Raw genomic sequence first — 15,146 nt, 5'->3', positions numbered from 1 at the left:
CACAGTAATGACAGTGGAAGGTCTAACCTAACTATCCACCGTGAATTCAAATATCTTTTATACGATGGTATGATTATTATTGGTACACAACTGTTGCGTTGTCAATAAAGAAGTCCGGTATATAATTGTTATTTAAAGCTCGCAACGTAGGTAATTTATTATGTAGAATTATACCCGAAATTTTCTCTTCGTAAATAAATACTTTTATTTGTGAGCTTTTGGCTATCTCGCCAGAGCCTTCATCGGGCAACATCAAATTCTACTCGTGCTTAATTCCAAATCAAAAGAAAGTACTAGTATATACCACTACGAGTCGAATACATTAAAGCCACAACAAACATCATTTGCCTTTATTTTCATATCGTGTGTTTTAAAAGTCTAAGTTTCACGTGCTTCCGAATTTATACAAGCTTTATGTGCACATTCTTAGACTCCATGCCTTGAAAGAAAAAAAATGTTTACATTCCGAAAACACATATTCTGGTGTAGTTTACAAATACAACCACACCTTAATACGTTGCTGTGGTTTAGAAAGAACGGTACACCTTGTCAGATTTCAAACAATTTAATCGACTGTTTTCATGTTTGGAAAGAAATTTCAAGACATTTAAGTAACCTACCAATATTCGTATATCGCTTTGATAAAGTTAATTGTAGAGATGAAAAAAAAAAACAAACAAGAAACAGTTTGTTACAAACAAATCTAATAATTATCTCCGATTCTCGCATGTTATATATATTTGTTACTACTGAATTTGTGTATGATGACAGAACAACGTTCAAAACATGCTAGAAATGTTTAGAAATGTAAAAGTAGTAGCAAAATAAATCGTTCTTTTGACATTCTTTAACACGCCTCGCAATAAACGTCGTAACTCTATGTATCCATGCTTTATTTTGTATGTTATTTGTTTTTTATGTATTTCAGATTATGAAAACAATGGGAGAAGTAATCATTAAATACTTTGAGTAATTCCTCATTAAATATTTTATGCCACTTTCTCTTTGTTTCCGTTCCTGTTAATTAAATACTTATTAACAGTTGTTAATATTCAGCAGTCGTGATGTCTAAGAGAATAATAAAGAAATTTGGAAGAAGTTTCTTATTTTGTTAGTAAAAAATAAACTTTATTAAATTAGGTTGAACTTATTTAATTGATCAATGTCTTCCTCACGTGATATCACTTACCGTACTGTAAATAATGCCTTGTTAATACAGGGTATAATCTACTAAATTGTGTAATTTAAAATATAAATCTTAACTACTTACGTTTTCACATACAGATCATGTAATAACTTTTCTACCATTTAAAGAAGCTTTTTCTATGTATATATTAAAAATATCCGAGAACAGAGACGAAGGAAAAAAAATATTAACTTGTACTTTAAACTACCTATATTCCCGTTATAAATAATGCTGTCCAGGTAAGAATGAGTTCCACTAGTTCATGAAAACCATTGATAACAGGCTAAAGATCAAAACTAGGTTTTATTTGTCATCAACATTTAGATATGCTTGTTATAGTAAGTACAATTACGGACTTTACTTACATACAAGAGGCTTAGTAAAACTAAAATGGCCACCTATAATGATAACAAATAACGACTTCCTCATACTCGGCATGGCATGACAATGTGGGTTAAGGCGTGCGACTCGTAATCGAATGGGTCGCGGGTTCGCATCCCCGTCACACCAAACATGTTCGCCCTTTCAGCCGTGGAGGCGTTATAATGTTACCGTCAATCCCACTATTCGTTGGTAAAAGAGTAGCCCCAAGAATTGGCGGTGGGTGGTGATGACTAGTTGCCATCCCTCTCATCTTACACTCCAAAATTAGGGACGGCTAGCGCAGATAGCCCTCGAGTCGCTTTGCGCGAAATTCAAAAACAAATCCTCATACTAGAGGACTCCAACTATTTTTTAAAGCACGGATCGTGTGTTTTTTTTTCTTACAGCAAAGCCACATTGGGATATCTGCTGAGCCCACCGAGAGGAATCGAACCCCTGATTTTAGCGTTGTAAATCCGGAGACTTACCGCTGTACTAGCGAGGGGCAGCACGGATCGAAAACAAGTTAGAAGTACGCAGGCCAGAAGTAATTTACTATACACATTTTAAGCAATATAAATATCATGTTTGTATATTGAATAAATCTCACCGGCTCAATAAAACGATGTTGTTATTTTTTCAATATTAATTCGAGTTAACTTACACAAGGTTTTGCTGATTGTCGGAGGGCCACTTAGTTGTACCTTGGGGCCGCCAGTAGAAAAGCCCTACTCCAGACCAACGGTTAGTCAGCCATATATACACGTTAGCCAATGCGAGTCTAACAAACTGTTTTAAATGGTAATAATAATAAAAAGTATGGTCAAATCACGTTATTGTTGTTATTTTTTTAAATATGGCCTTAACATTAAGCATACACACACTGAAATGTTTATCACCGAAATTAATTAGGTGTTAAATAAGTTTTGTCAACTAAACCAATAATTTATAAAGCAATTCGATGCTCTTACTGCTAACACTGAATTCGATTCTAATTGTAAAAAGATAGAATATATCTAAAATCAAACGATTTATTTATGCGCAACTCAAAAGTTATCAGTGACACATATCAAATGAAATGCAAATAAAAGTACAAAATGGTAATGTTCTTTACTCTCTTTCTATTTCACGTCACCCCCCACTACGTAGCTAAGTCGTAATTCTGAAAACCTTGTCACGTTAAAATTCGGACTTAGATACGAGCGGTAGATACAGCACAGATAGCCCTTTGTGTACTTCCGTGCTTATTTAAAAACAAATCCAGCAAACTCACTCTCACTTTTACTTATCTAAAATTTGCTTCAAAAATAAGTCATTTTTTGTAAATTACCAGCACTTCCCTAAGGGGTCAACATATTAAACACGTAAGGCAATAAAATATTCAAAACGTATATCAATAATATTTTAATGTGGGGGAAACAAAAGTATATATTTTTACATATATACGTATACATATAAACTCTAGCTAAATACTTCGTGCCAAAAAATGGTTACCTTGTCCGCTCATATTTACTTATAATTATTTATATTGTACGCTTGGCTAAATTATTTCCGGAAGCGCCTCGTCGACTTTATCTTGCCAAACCCACACCCTGCAGTATATGTGCACATGCTATTGCCATACGAGAAACCTTCAACAAAAAAAAAAAAAAAAGTAATGATACAGCATACAGTTTGACGTTTCATGTAATACCATTATTTTAACTTCAATCACTGTAACATAGTACCACGCATAAAACAAATAAACAAAAAACAATAAACTTATCAATTTCTGGAAACAAATTGCACGTCTTTACAAATTATATTAATGGTCGAATGGTCACACAGATAAGGCACGACAGACAACTACGTTATCTATGCCGATCATTTCTAAACCTAAACAAATTACAGCTATAAAATGGCATCGATATGTAATAACAAAATTCACTCATAACACACACATCAGATTAATATGATGGGAAAAACAAACGTTAATTAACATTAATAATAAAAAAAAACCGACGTGAGATAACTTTTTGAAAGCGCTTGAAATTTTTTATATTTTTCTGATTTTTTAATAAATTGTCAGAATCCATTGTTGTGTAATTACAAAAGTGTGATGTGAATTACATATTACATGATTTTAATAGCAATTACAAAAAAAAACAATGTTTACTTGTTTTCTTTTCTTTTTTGAATAACTTGTATCAATCATTACAGAGAATATTTAATAAAAACAACTTTTATTTGAATAACAACGCATGTAGACGGTGACATTGTCGTAATACTTTAAACGGTTTCTCAATAGTGTGATATATATACCACAAATTGTACTCCGAACGGGCGAAAAATAAACGAAAAAGTAAAGAGGTTCGTAATTTACGTAAATTATGTCAACAGTATCTCCACCTTTCTACGATCCTCATTTGTAGGTTTTTCAAATTCCCAATTTTGTATTTATGTTGTAATCTAGTCAAATTCTAGTGTATCAACAACAAGAGTGAATGGGAGATCTACGACAAACAGATTGCGAGAAAGAAAAATAGTCCTACCTTTCAAACTGTACCTTTACAATTTTATTAGGTTCAGAAACTTACAAAATGTAACACAATCGTCATTCTTTTCAAATTTTGTGAGCTACAAATAAACAAAAATAAATCACTACAGAGTTTACAGATTTTTTACTCTGTTTTTTACAAAGACAAGTTGTATTTGCATATTTGCGCAGGCAAAAACTTATTATTTTCACCGTCTCAGTACTAATTACAATATGGAATAAAATCGACAATTATGTCTTCTAACAGTTTCTATTCATTTAAATTATATTTTACAAAACAAATGTTCATAAAATTAACATGAAAATAAATTTTGAAATCTGAACTCTTTTTAGGAACGTGTGTGTTTTCTTGCAACAAAGCCACATCTGGCTATCTGCCGAGTGTATCGAGGAGAATATAACCCTTAATTTTAGCGTTGTAAGTCTGTAGACTTACCGCTGTACCAATGGGATTTTGGGGAAAAAATCACACAAATTTTCAAAAAGATTTCGTAATTTTGTCGTTATTAAATATCGTGATACCAAGCTGGAAAGGTGTTAACGTTTTGAAGACAGTATAACAAATATTACTGAAGTTCCTTCGCATAATAAATAGGTTGCGAAAAGTTGAATTAATTACTAAGTCATTAAAAGGGTGATTTCATCCTGTAAAAAATTCCATAAACTCTTCTGCATAATTTTCAGGCATTCATAATTACCCTGTCTGTAACCATCATTGTATAACCTTCTTTGCTCTTATCCAAAGCTAAACAATTGGGAAGCTGTGATTTCTCACAGAGAGTATCGAAATACGGTCTTTAGCGTCATGAGTCCTGCCTTACACGTAACCTGCAAAAGTTTTACTCTACACTTTGATAAACGGTAATGTGGAAGGCACTAATCGCTTTTTTTTCGTATGGGCTGTCAAAGCTAAAATTGCTCGCTGACATCTATCTATTAATACTACATGAAATTTGAAGTTTTAACTATTAATTATAGAAGGATGCACCACACAGAAAATGGTTAAGTACATTATATTAAAACATGTAAATCAACAAGTCATGAGACAACCACAGTCGATAAATTATCAAAGCAAAAAGACATGCATCAAACCACATTTTCACATCAACTGGCAGATACTTTGATACCATCGAAACCTGGTCACTTTTGGAAAGGGTGCATAACAAACATGTCCATTGCAACTCTTCATACACTGAAATCGTAAAGATGTGTTAATGAATTTTTAATATAATACGAGCAGATTAAATGCACTTCCAAAAATATATAAATCAAACGTAATTAATAATTCAGGTAAAAATCTGAACAAAAGTTACATGAACATTTTAAGAAATCTAATATTACAAGTAGATCTATTGTAGCATAAATTAAGTTCCCAAATAATAAGTTAATTCATAAAGATATTTTTATAACTTTTAATCATGAAATTATCATTTTTATAAACAAAAAACTACATTTTTAATTAAAATCCCTAAAAAATTTATTATGAATCATGTGTTTTCCTTATAGCAAAACCACACTAGGCAATCTGCTTAGTCCACCAAGGGGAATCGAACCCCTGGTTTTAGCATTATAAATCTGTAGACTTACTGCTTACTGTACCAGCAGGGAATATTATGAAGCTACTGTAGTCTCTTTGCAGAATATTATTCATCAACATCTGAGTTTAACATTTATTTTAATACTCAAGTTTCTTTCAGTATAGTTTGTTTTTATGCATGTGAAGTATATCATTGGATATGTATTATGCAAGTCCCATCTATTCTTTAAATTTGTAGAAGATTATTGAAAGCAATAATCAATAATATTTGTTTTACGAAAGTGCTGGCATTTTCAAGCATCTTTGAATGTTCAAGAACCTCGAGTGATTCATATAAAAGCAGCTACCCGAGAAACAATTATTATTATTGGTTAACTACAGTTAGTATACTAATGCTTTGGAAGTTGTAATTGTAGTTAATGCTCATTAATCTGAAAACTACAAAACTTGACCAGGAACATTTACATATTTAGAACATTTCAAACCATTTAATTTCAATGAATTACTTTGGACGTTATTATTTCTACAAGTGTATTAAACATATTTGCCAAAAAAAGTCAGCTTGTAACTGAGGTGAAGTCAGCCAAGAAAAGACAGTGCTAGCTTGGGCAAAGTGTAACAATATCAACTCAGAATTACCTTACTCACCATGGACCTGGACCAGAAATAAAATATTTAGTTGCAGACCAGATAGAAGAGTCAGTATAGTTTGTAAGTTTGTAAAACTCTTGTATATAAACCAATATTTGTAATAACTGTTATTATAAACCGTATTGTTGTCTGTATATTGAAATATACTTGTATTAAGAAAGAAATTGTTTATCAATCTTGTTGCCAAATATCATAAATTTGATACATATTAACATTTAATTAACTTCTAAATTAAAATCAAAGTTTCTGGCTATTAAAAATTGTAATACATAATGTATGTAACATAAATCAGAGACTCTCATGAGATAAATTATAATACGTAATATGCCACACACACACTCAAACATTTTAATCAAATTTTTAAATAACTGGGCTGCAAGGGAGATTACAACGACCTTGTGTCTTCTGTAGTAAATGATAAGTTTTGACAAATAATAGAAAACTATATTTGTTGTAACTAGTTTTGTTATCCTGATGATTTCTTTAAAGTGAAAATTAAAGAGTTTGCATATTCTTGGATACCTTGAAAGCTACATTTATTTATGAAGAAGAGAAGGTATGATAAGCTTAAGTTATTCTCATTGTAAAGCATACAAATGTAGTATTAGAAACAAGCATTCACTTAGTAGCTAATTATGTAAAAAATTCTTAGAGTTATTTAGATTTGACTACAACTAGCAATCCCACGTAATATATGCATAGCAAAATTATAATAATTTTAAGTGATGAAAAGAAATGAAAAATTATACATAAAAATATTTTCACCTAACAATTACCCAGCAGATCTAAAACCTGTTGCCTTTTGTACATGTAAAATATGAATAAAAATTGTAAACCTTAAACATTTTATTATAACAATGATTAGAATTCAAAAACAGTATTTATAATTTATAGGAATAAAATACGTATTTTAGGTTATAAAAAAAAAAGAAAACTAAAACAAGTCAACACAAAAGAAATGTGTTTTTGCTCTTAAATGATCATTTTTAGCTGTTCTTGTTGTTTTTATAATATTGATACAAAGCTGTATAAAAGCTGGAGAGCAGTCACCATCCCATAGCTGTCTCCAGCAGTGAATGGCGATATAGATGTGGGACATAGTGAACTTCGACACTCACATCTTGCTCTCATAATTTCCATTTCTATATTTATTATTTTAATTTCTATTGCTATTACTTTATTTTATTTCTTTAGGTGAGACTGGCAAATGGAGGTTAAGAGTGATAAACAATGTATCTTCACTGCAAAGTTGATCCTTTGTCTGCAGCCACCTCCAAAACCTAAGGTACATTTTATATCCCACATTAAAGCTTGAACACTGGGATTCTTTCAATTAGTGTAGTGTTTTTATTTTATTTTTATTTTTTTTGGCTTATTTTTGATTATAACAAAATAATATATATATATATGATATGTGGTAAATAACTCCTGAATTTGTTTTCTTCATTTTTGAGGCAAAACCACATAATTTATTATGTATGTTTTCTCAAAATGGATGGTATGGATATTAACACTTTAATTAAAATAAAGTACAGCATTATTTGTGCTGTGCTCACCACAAATGTCAAAAACAGACTGTTAGCATTACAAGCCCTCACACATAACTTCAGCCACTGGGAGACAGATTCTGAATTACTGGATTTTATGTTTTGATGAAAATTTTCAAATATGTCACTTTTTTTTACTCTGCTTAATCTTAATATGGTAATAATACATAAGTTAAAATGTAAAGAAAACAAATGGAAAGGGCAACCAATATAAACTAAACTATAGTAACAAGAGAAAGCCAAATAAGTGGCAAAGTGGACTGAAAGAGATATGCTATCAAACAAGATTGAAAAATGGTGGAACTGGAAAACATGATTAAAATAACAGTATATATTTAACAAAAGAATTTAGTGATACTTAGGGAGGTTATAAAAAATGTAATGATAGAATAAAGAGTGGCATGCATGAACTGTAAGAACAGCTGAATATACATCAAATAAGACTGTTAAGTTTGTTTTAAATAAGGTGTATATGAACTAATTCTAGAAATAAAATAGAGTTAAAATAAAAAACATGGAATTGGAAAATAATTTTGAATGGATTTCAAAGTTAATGCAAATTTAGTCAGTATTTGAGAAATACAAGTATCTGAAAATAAATGGAGTAATAAAAAAATCAATGGAAAATATACATAAATTTGTAAAACAATTGCTAAAAAGATTCATACAATGATCAGTGAAGGTAAAATACAAGTTGTACAGAGAGTACCAACTGTAAATAGTGAAAGAATCAAATCTATCATAACAAAATTCAAGTATAAAATAGTAAGAGAAAACTAGCCAGTAGCAAATGAAAACACAAATAATGAGGAGTACTAAGACAGATTAAAAATTTCTAGAAGGTATAATTATGTAAACCAAAAATATTTTAAAATTATGCACGTTTTTACTATAAATAACAGAAACAAAATTTTATTAAAAAGGAAGAAAGATCTAAAACATGTAGAGTAAAAAATTATTGAAATAAAGTAAGAGAATAAAAAGGAAAATGAATGTAAACATAATTATCCAACTGAAACAAAAATGCCTCAATTTACTCAAAAGAATTAGAAGTTTTATATATGTGGAAAAAATAAAATTATTACACATGAATATAAGAAGTATTAGTGATAAAGCATAACAAATTAATAGCATATAATTTATAATGTACAGTAAGATACATTAATTCTAACTGTGGTATGGATGAAAATAAATTTGTATTCATTAGATAGATACAGGTCATTGTACAAATGTAGGCAGTAGGTAGGTCTGGGAGAATAATGATATGTTAAGATTCCTATAACAGTTCAATAAATTTAAAATATTAACAGAAAAATTTTGAATTCATATACCTTTGACAGCTAGTTACAGATTACAGTTTTAGAACATATTAGTTTTTAATAAAATTTACATTGTAATCTATATTTGTGATACAAACATTAATTTTTTTAGATAAAGCAAATTACATTAAAGAGTATACAGACTTAACATTTGTGGTTGGTTTGAATCATATACAAATGAAACAACTGGAAAGTTAAACAAACCAATATATATTTACTTAAATTATTCACAGGATAAATAAGACAAAATAATTCACAAATAACAATAACAAAACTTCTAATAATGTATCATTATCCAAATAGCATTAAAAGTAAATACTGAAGGTAAAAATATTCATAAAAAATGTATATCAAATGTTTAATTAAAACTTATACAATATTAAATGGGAATATATATTTTACAAGTATTAATAATGCATTTAGAGAAGCATTAATTATAGAAATAAAAAATGTCTGGTTCATGTATAAAACATCTTGAAAGTTTCAAAAACCATGGATCACTGAATAAATAACAATAATAACTAGAACATGAAAAACAAATAAATATTCCTTTAATCCACATTACAAAATTAATTTTAAAAATTACAAGAATAAAATTAATCATAAGTCAAAAATATGAAAACTGAATACTACAAAAATTAATTTTTAAATGTAGATGGGGAAACAATGGGTTATTATTAAGCTTGTTTATGCAGGAAATAAAAATTATATTACCTGACTGAACAAATAATCCAATAGGAAACAAAAATTGAACTTTTAGAAATTTAGCAAATAAATTTAATAATCATTCTCTAAGTATAGGTAAGAATGACAATATAAATAATAATTATAACAAATCATAAGAAACATTTTAATATAAACAGAATTAAACATTCTGTTTTTTATTTATTTCCTATATGAAGTGAGAAACCATAATAATGAGACTTGAAAATATAAACAAAAACTAAAAGATCCAGGAACGGTGGAATATAAGTGAGTATTGTAGAAATCATATATCACAGAACCAATGATACATTTTTATAACTTTTATAGTACTTAAAAAACTTATCTACAGAAGCAAAAAAAATGCTAGAGGGTAACAAAAACTCTGGGTAACCCCCTTATTTAAAGCTCATGTTAACAATTAAGTTTTTTACATTTTAGTAATGGTTGTGGCAAAGGAACATGAAGAAATAACTGATGCTTTGAAACAAAACAACTTTTGAAAGTTTTCCTAAGATCATCCCTAAAATGCTAAGGAAAATGTTGTATTGCATTTGAAGCTATTTCATGAAAAGGAAGGTTAACAGACAGCCATTTTGGATTTTTAATTAAACTTTTTGTTAGTATGTGGCAAAATGAGATACATAAATATGACAATATGCAATTAATTATTTTTTATATACAGGCTTTTTTATCCATCCTGTATAATAGTCTCAATATGTAAGTTATAGAGTAATTTTTATATCAGTTTTCAAAACACTAGAAAAATACATGAAAGCAGTTTAATTATTTTTTAAACAAAAAGGTTTTCTTTAAAAATCAATACAGACACAGAGAAGAGCTAAGCACTAAAGATTCTTTATTATATGCCACACATAATATCCAAGTTCTTGGACAAGAGTTATTACATCAAAAATGTTTAAAACCTACTTATTGAAAATAATACAAATGGTAAAAAGTAAATAATAATTTTAATGATAACATTAAAGGATGGTGTTTAAAAAGTTCTGTAAATCACATTGTAAAACTTATTACATTTGATGATGATGCAACATTATTTTTCCGTTCTGCTAATATTAAAATATTGCAATGTCATACCAATAAAGCTTTACAAAACATAAATTGATTTTTTGGAAATAAATTATATATTAATATTGGTAACAAAGTATACATCCTTTAAGTTATAAAATGGAATGAATATAAATAAAAAGAATTTTCAACTGTATATTCATAGTAACAGATGCATTGAACTCACTAAAGTTCACAAATTGATAGCACGGATGTTATAAAATACTTGCACTTACAGGTTTATATCAATGTAACTTGGAAAGAATATGTGAAGGATTTGGCTAATACGGTAAAATTTATAATGATAAAAATCTATTATCTGATAAAGTCATTAAATATTTAGATGTTGAGAAATCTTTATTTCCCATGTTCAAAATCAGTTATCAGGTATGAAATTTATATTTTTCAATTTTTGTTGTGGAGTGGGGGTATTCATCTACATTAAAGCCAAATGTTTCAATACAGAATAATGTTTTGAGAAAATTTATATAAAAGTAAAAATTAAGAGTATATTTTATTACATATTACTCCTCTATTTATTAATATGCAGATTATTATTATTTTTTAAAAAATATTACATGCAGATTTACAAAAATTTTATTCTAGTCAAATGACAGTTAAGACAGTTTTCTTGCCCTTTGCTAGAATTTTCCTTATTCTATCACTTTCACACAGAACATTTAAGGTAGCTTTCATGTTCTTTCCTTCAGTTTTACTTATTCTATCATTTTCATGCACTTAGTTTAAGTTACTCTTTCTTGCAAACATTATGTGCTAGATCAATAAATCCAGGTCTTAGAATTGTGTGTGTGTGTGTGTGTGAGGAGACAAACAAACTCCTGTTGACGTAATTTTATTTAATAAAACTTCACGTAAACAATAAAGTAATGGTATTTATAAGAGTGTACTAAGTATTAAACAGTTAGGAGCATTCAATGTATGAAACAAAGAAGCTTCCAAAAACAAAGAAAATTAAAGAGAATAGTAGCTAAAAAGTGTTTACAACATAACAATTTATGAAATTAACTGAAGCTAGCAAATAAAAAACTAAAGTTGAAGTCGAAGCCAGTCATCACGAGATGACAACGACTTTGAACTCTTGTGCACCATAACTGTTACATGTAAAAGGTTGACTTAAAAAACAAACAGGTGATATTTTTCTGAACTTTAAAAGCCACAGTGCAATCCAGACTCCTCATACAAGATTTGTAGTGTTTGATCAAGATATTTGCGAGAAAAGTTTTAGACAGACAAATGCAAACGTATTATTTATATAGAAGTTACACCAGAAAACCAATCACAAAACAAGAGAAACAACAGGATATTCCCACAAATATCTTCAAGCGAAACATTTATTTTATCTACAAGAAGAGAACGGAAAAAGAGAATGGAATTTAAATGATTCGACCAAATTATAAGAATAACTTACAATGTCACTAACTCTATCACCAAGAACAAGAACCCCTAGAAACTGGAGTCTGAACACATTAGCAAACTTGTGAATAACGATTTATTCACTAAAGTTAGTCAAGACTTTCCATTTATATGATTCGTTCTTTGTATAAACCGTGATGACGAGAAAACCCACTTGTAGAGAAATATATATATATGTGTGTAAACGGATGGTATGAGTTGAGAAAATTTTTTATGTTGAGGAGCGAACAACGTTTCGACCTTCTTCGGTCATCGTCAGGTTCACAAAGAAAAAAAGAGGTAACTGACCGATAGCTCACTTTTATACCCATATTACTAAATATAATCAAACATCTAAGCACGCCCTCTACATTCCTACACACAATTACACAACCCCCTTCAAACATGTGGTCAGCTATCGGTCAGTTACCTCTTTCTTTCTTTGTGAACAAGAAGGTCGAAACGTTGTTCGCTCCTCTACATAAAAAATTTTCTCAACCCATACCAGCCGTTTTTACATATGTATCGTTCTTTGTATATGTATAGCTTCGCTGCTGAGGTAATTCCATATAATAAATGTATTTATGGGTGTATCAAACTAGTGAACATTTACATTTCATGAATACAGCACATGAAACATGACTAACATCATACTATTTAGAAATTGAAGGAATAGAGTAAATGTATATTTATGTATATAGATTCATGCTTTTACTCATTATTATATCATCTCTGTTCATAAGATAACTAAATTACAGTTCATTAAGTCGTCTTATATATTATTAACAGTTGTTTTTCACTGTTTTAATTTAGGTGTTCGTCAGAGAGTGCATGAGGTTAGGATATAACTAATTCGACTCAGATATGCAGATAAGTAAGTTATAAATACTAGCTCATTAATAATTTAAAGTTTAGTGAAATACTTACTTGAATAATGAATAATAACACAGAGAAGTTATGATCTGGTATATTCACCAATTGTAGTCAATGTACTAAGTTAATCAGCCCATTAGAAAAGAAATAATACTTAAAAGTGAAAATGTTATTTTTAAACTTAGGCCTACGATGGTAAGCAAGTGAAAGTAGTCTGAACCAGGCGTTAAAGACAGAATAATTTATGATTAAATGAACTGGACTTAGTCTTATTTTTAACATAATTATCCAAAAACGAAAACACAACTTTAAAATTAATAGCCGCTCATTGATCTACGCATATACTCATGTCAACACGAAAGATTCACGCGCCAACAAGAAACACTGGCACCTGTATGTTTTTACTGGGTTCTTACCGAATTTTGTAAACATTTAAGAAATGCCATCTCAGGATATTATTTCACTGGTAGCAACAAGAAAAAAAAGTTACTTACATTTAATATTAGTATAAAATTAGTATATAATATTAGTAATAAAATATTTATATTTTTAACCTTAAATGCCACATGAGCTAAACGACACTGAAGTTAGTCATAGCCTACCCTAATTCAGGGCTGCTAACTTCGTGGAAAGTAATCGGACAATAGTATGCTACGCTTATGTGGCTATCATAAACAACAAGAAAAATTGACTGACAAATTTAACGCGCCATAGCTGAAAGTTCGCAGCATATTAAGCAAAACGTCATGGCTAGAACCTGGGACCTTTTGATATGTAACCTCGCACTCTAAATGCTAAATCATTCCCAACGAAACAGAAAAGTTTGAGGTTACTATAACGTTTTAAATACTTACTGTCCCTATAGTCAGACTGAACAATGACACGTTAAATGGACCCCACTTCTAGTTCTCGAACAAGTTATTTTCAGAATAAAAATTAATCATTTTTCAGTTACAAGTTGGTGTTTGCGTGTTCACGATTTATTTCTATCAGTTACAAATGTGACTCATTGTGTAATCATGACATGGGAACACTCGTCAAGTATATACAAATTATGTTATTTCATATGAACTTAATTTACTGTACCAAACAAAAATATTTATACTATATATTCAGATAATAATATCAATCTGTCTATTCTAACTGAAATTTTTAATTTTACTATAAATATAGTAATTACACATTTCATTTCAATAGCATGACTTATCACGCAGTCACGATGTGGATGTAATCTCTACACAAAAAAGTCATTGCTGTCAGTATTGATAAACGAACGACCACAAGCGTGCACTTTCAATGAAAACTATTACGGACTTAATGTAATCTGATAAAGGCTAGCGCAGCAATAAACAACTTTTTTCTAAATTTTAATTTATTTTGCATTGTAAAATTTAAGTAATACTGAGCCATGAGGTATAATTTACTATTATAATATAAACAAGCAAATATTGTTGCAAGTAACTGGAAATTAATATATTAATATCATATATCACACAACGCTTTTAGTATAATTTTGTATAAAATTCATGAGGTATTCAGACAATCCAATAATATTTTATTCTAAACAGAAAGTTAACTCACAGCTTCAATTGGAATTCTGACGTCTGATTAAGAAGCTAGCACACAGGATTTCGTACAAGTTGTTATGGTTGTCAAATGATACCCAAAACTCAAGCGCTTTCAGAAAGTTCAGTATTTTTTTTCATGAGAACAAAAACTGATTGTTTACGTTGAAAAATATTTCAAGCAGCTGATAATAAAAAGAGAACACTTACAAATTGCAGCTGAAAATTGATATGATCGTATCGAATCACGCAACATTTTTACTTCGTGTCATTTACAAACGTGAGTTCACGGGTTTCTCACTCTCATCTATCAATATTATTACTGTAATCAAGCTTATAACACTACAAGTCGGTTGAATGCTTAACAACAAACAAGACATATTGTA

The 15,146-nt window shown here is 29.5% G+C and overlaps 1 protein-coding gene and 1 long non-coding RNA gene across 2 annotated transcripts in view; both read right to left on the bottom strand.

Annotated features, from left to right (window-relative positions):
• The window catches only part of LOC143232863 (ubiquitin carboxyl-terminal hydrolase 31-like), a 91,076-nt gene that overhangs the window by 60,739 nt on the left and 15,191 nt on the right, over positions 1-15,146 (bottom strand). The window lies entirely within an intron of this gene.
• On the bottom strand, positions 4,090-14,657 carry LOC143232864 (uncharacterized). The gene is made up of 2 exons (XR_013017836.1): positions 14,050-14,657; positions 4,090-5,277 (listed from the first exon to the last, which is right to left on the bottom strand). It is a non-coding gene; the product is annotated as an uncharacterized LOC143232864 (long non-coding RNA).

The sequence above is a fragment of the Tachypleus tridentatus genome, chromosome 11 (assembly GCF_004210375.1).
Source record: "Tachypleus tridentatus isolate NWPU-2018 chromosome 11, ASM421037v1, whole genome shotgun sequence".
Classification (NCBI taxonomy): Eukaryota; Metazoa; Arthropoda; class Merostomata; order Xiphosura; family Limulidae; genus Tachypleus; species Tachypleus tridentatus.
This window is presented reverse-complemented; position numbering and strand designations above follow the sequence as displayed.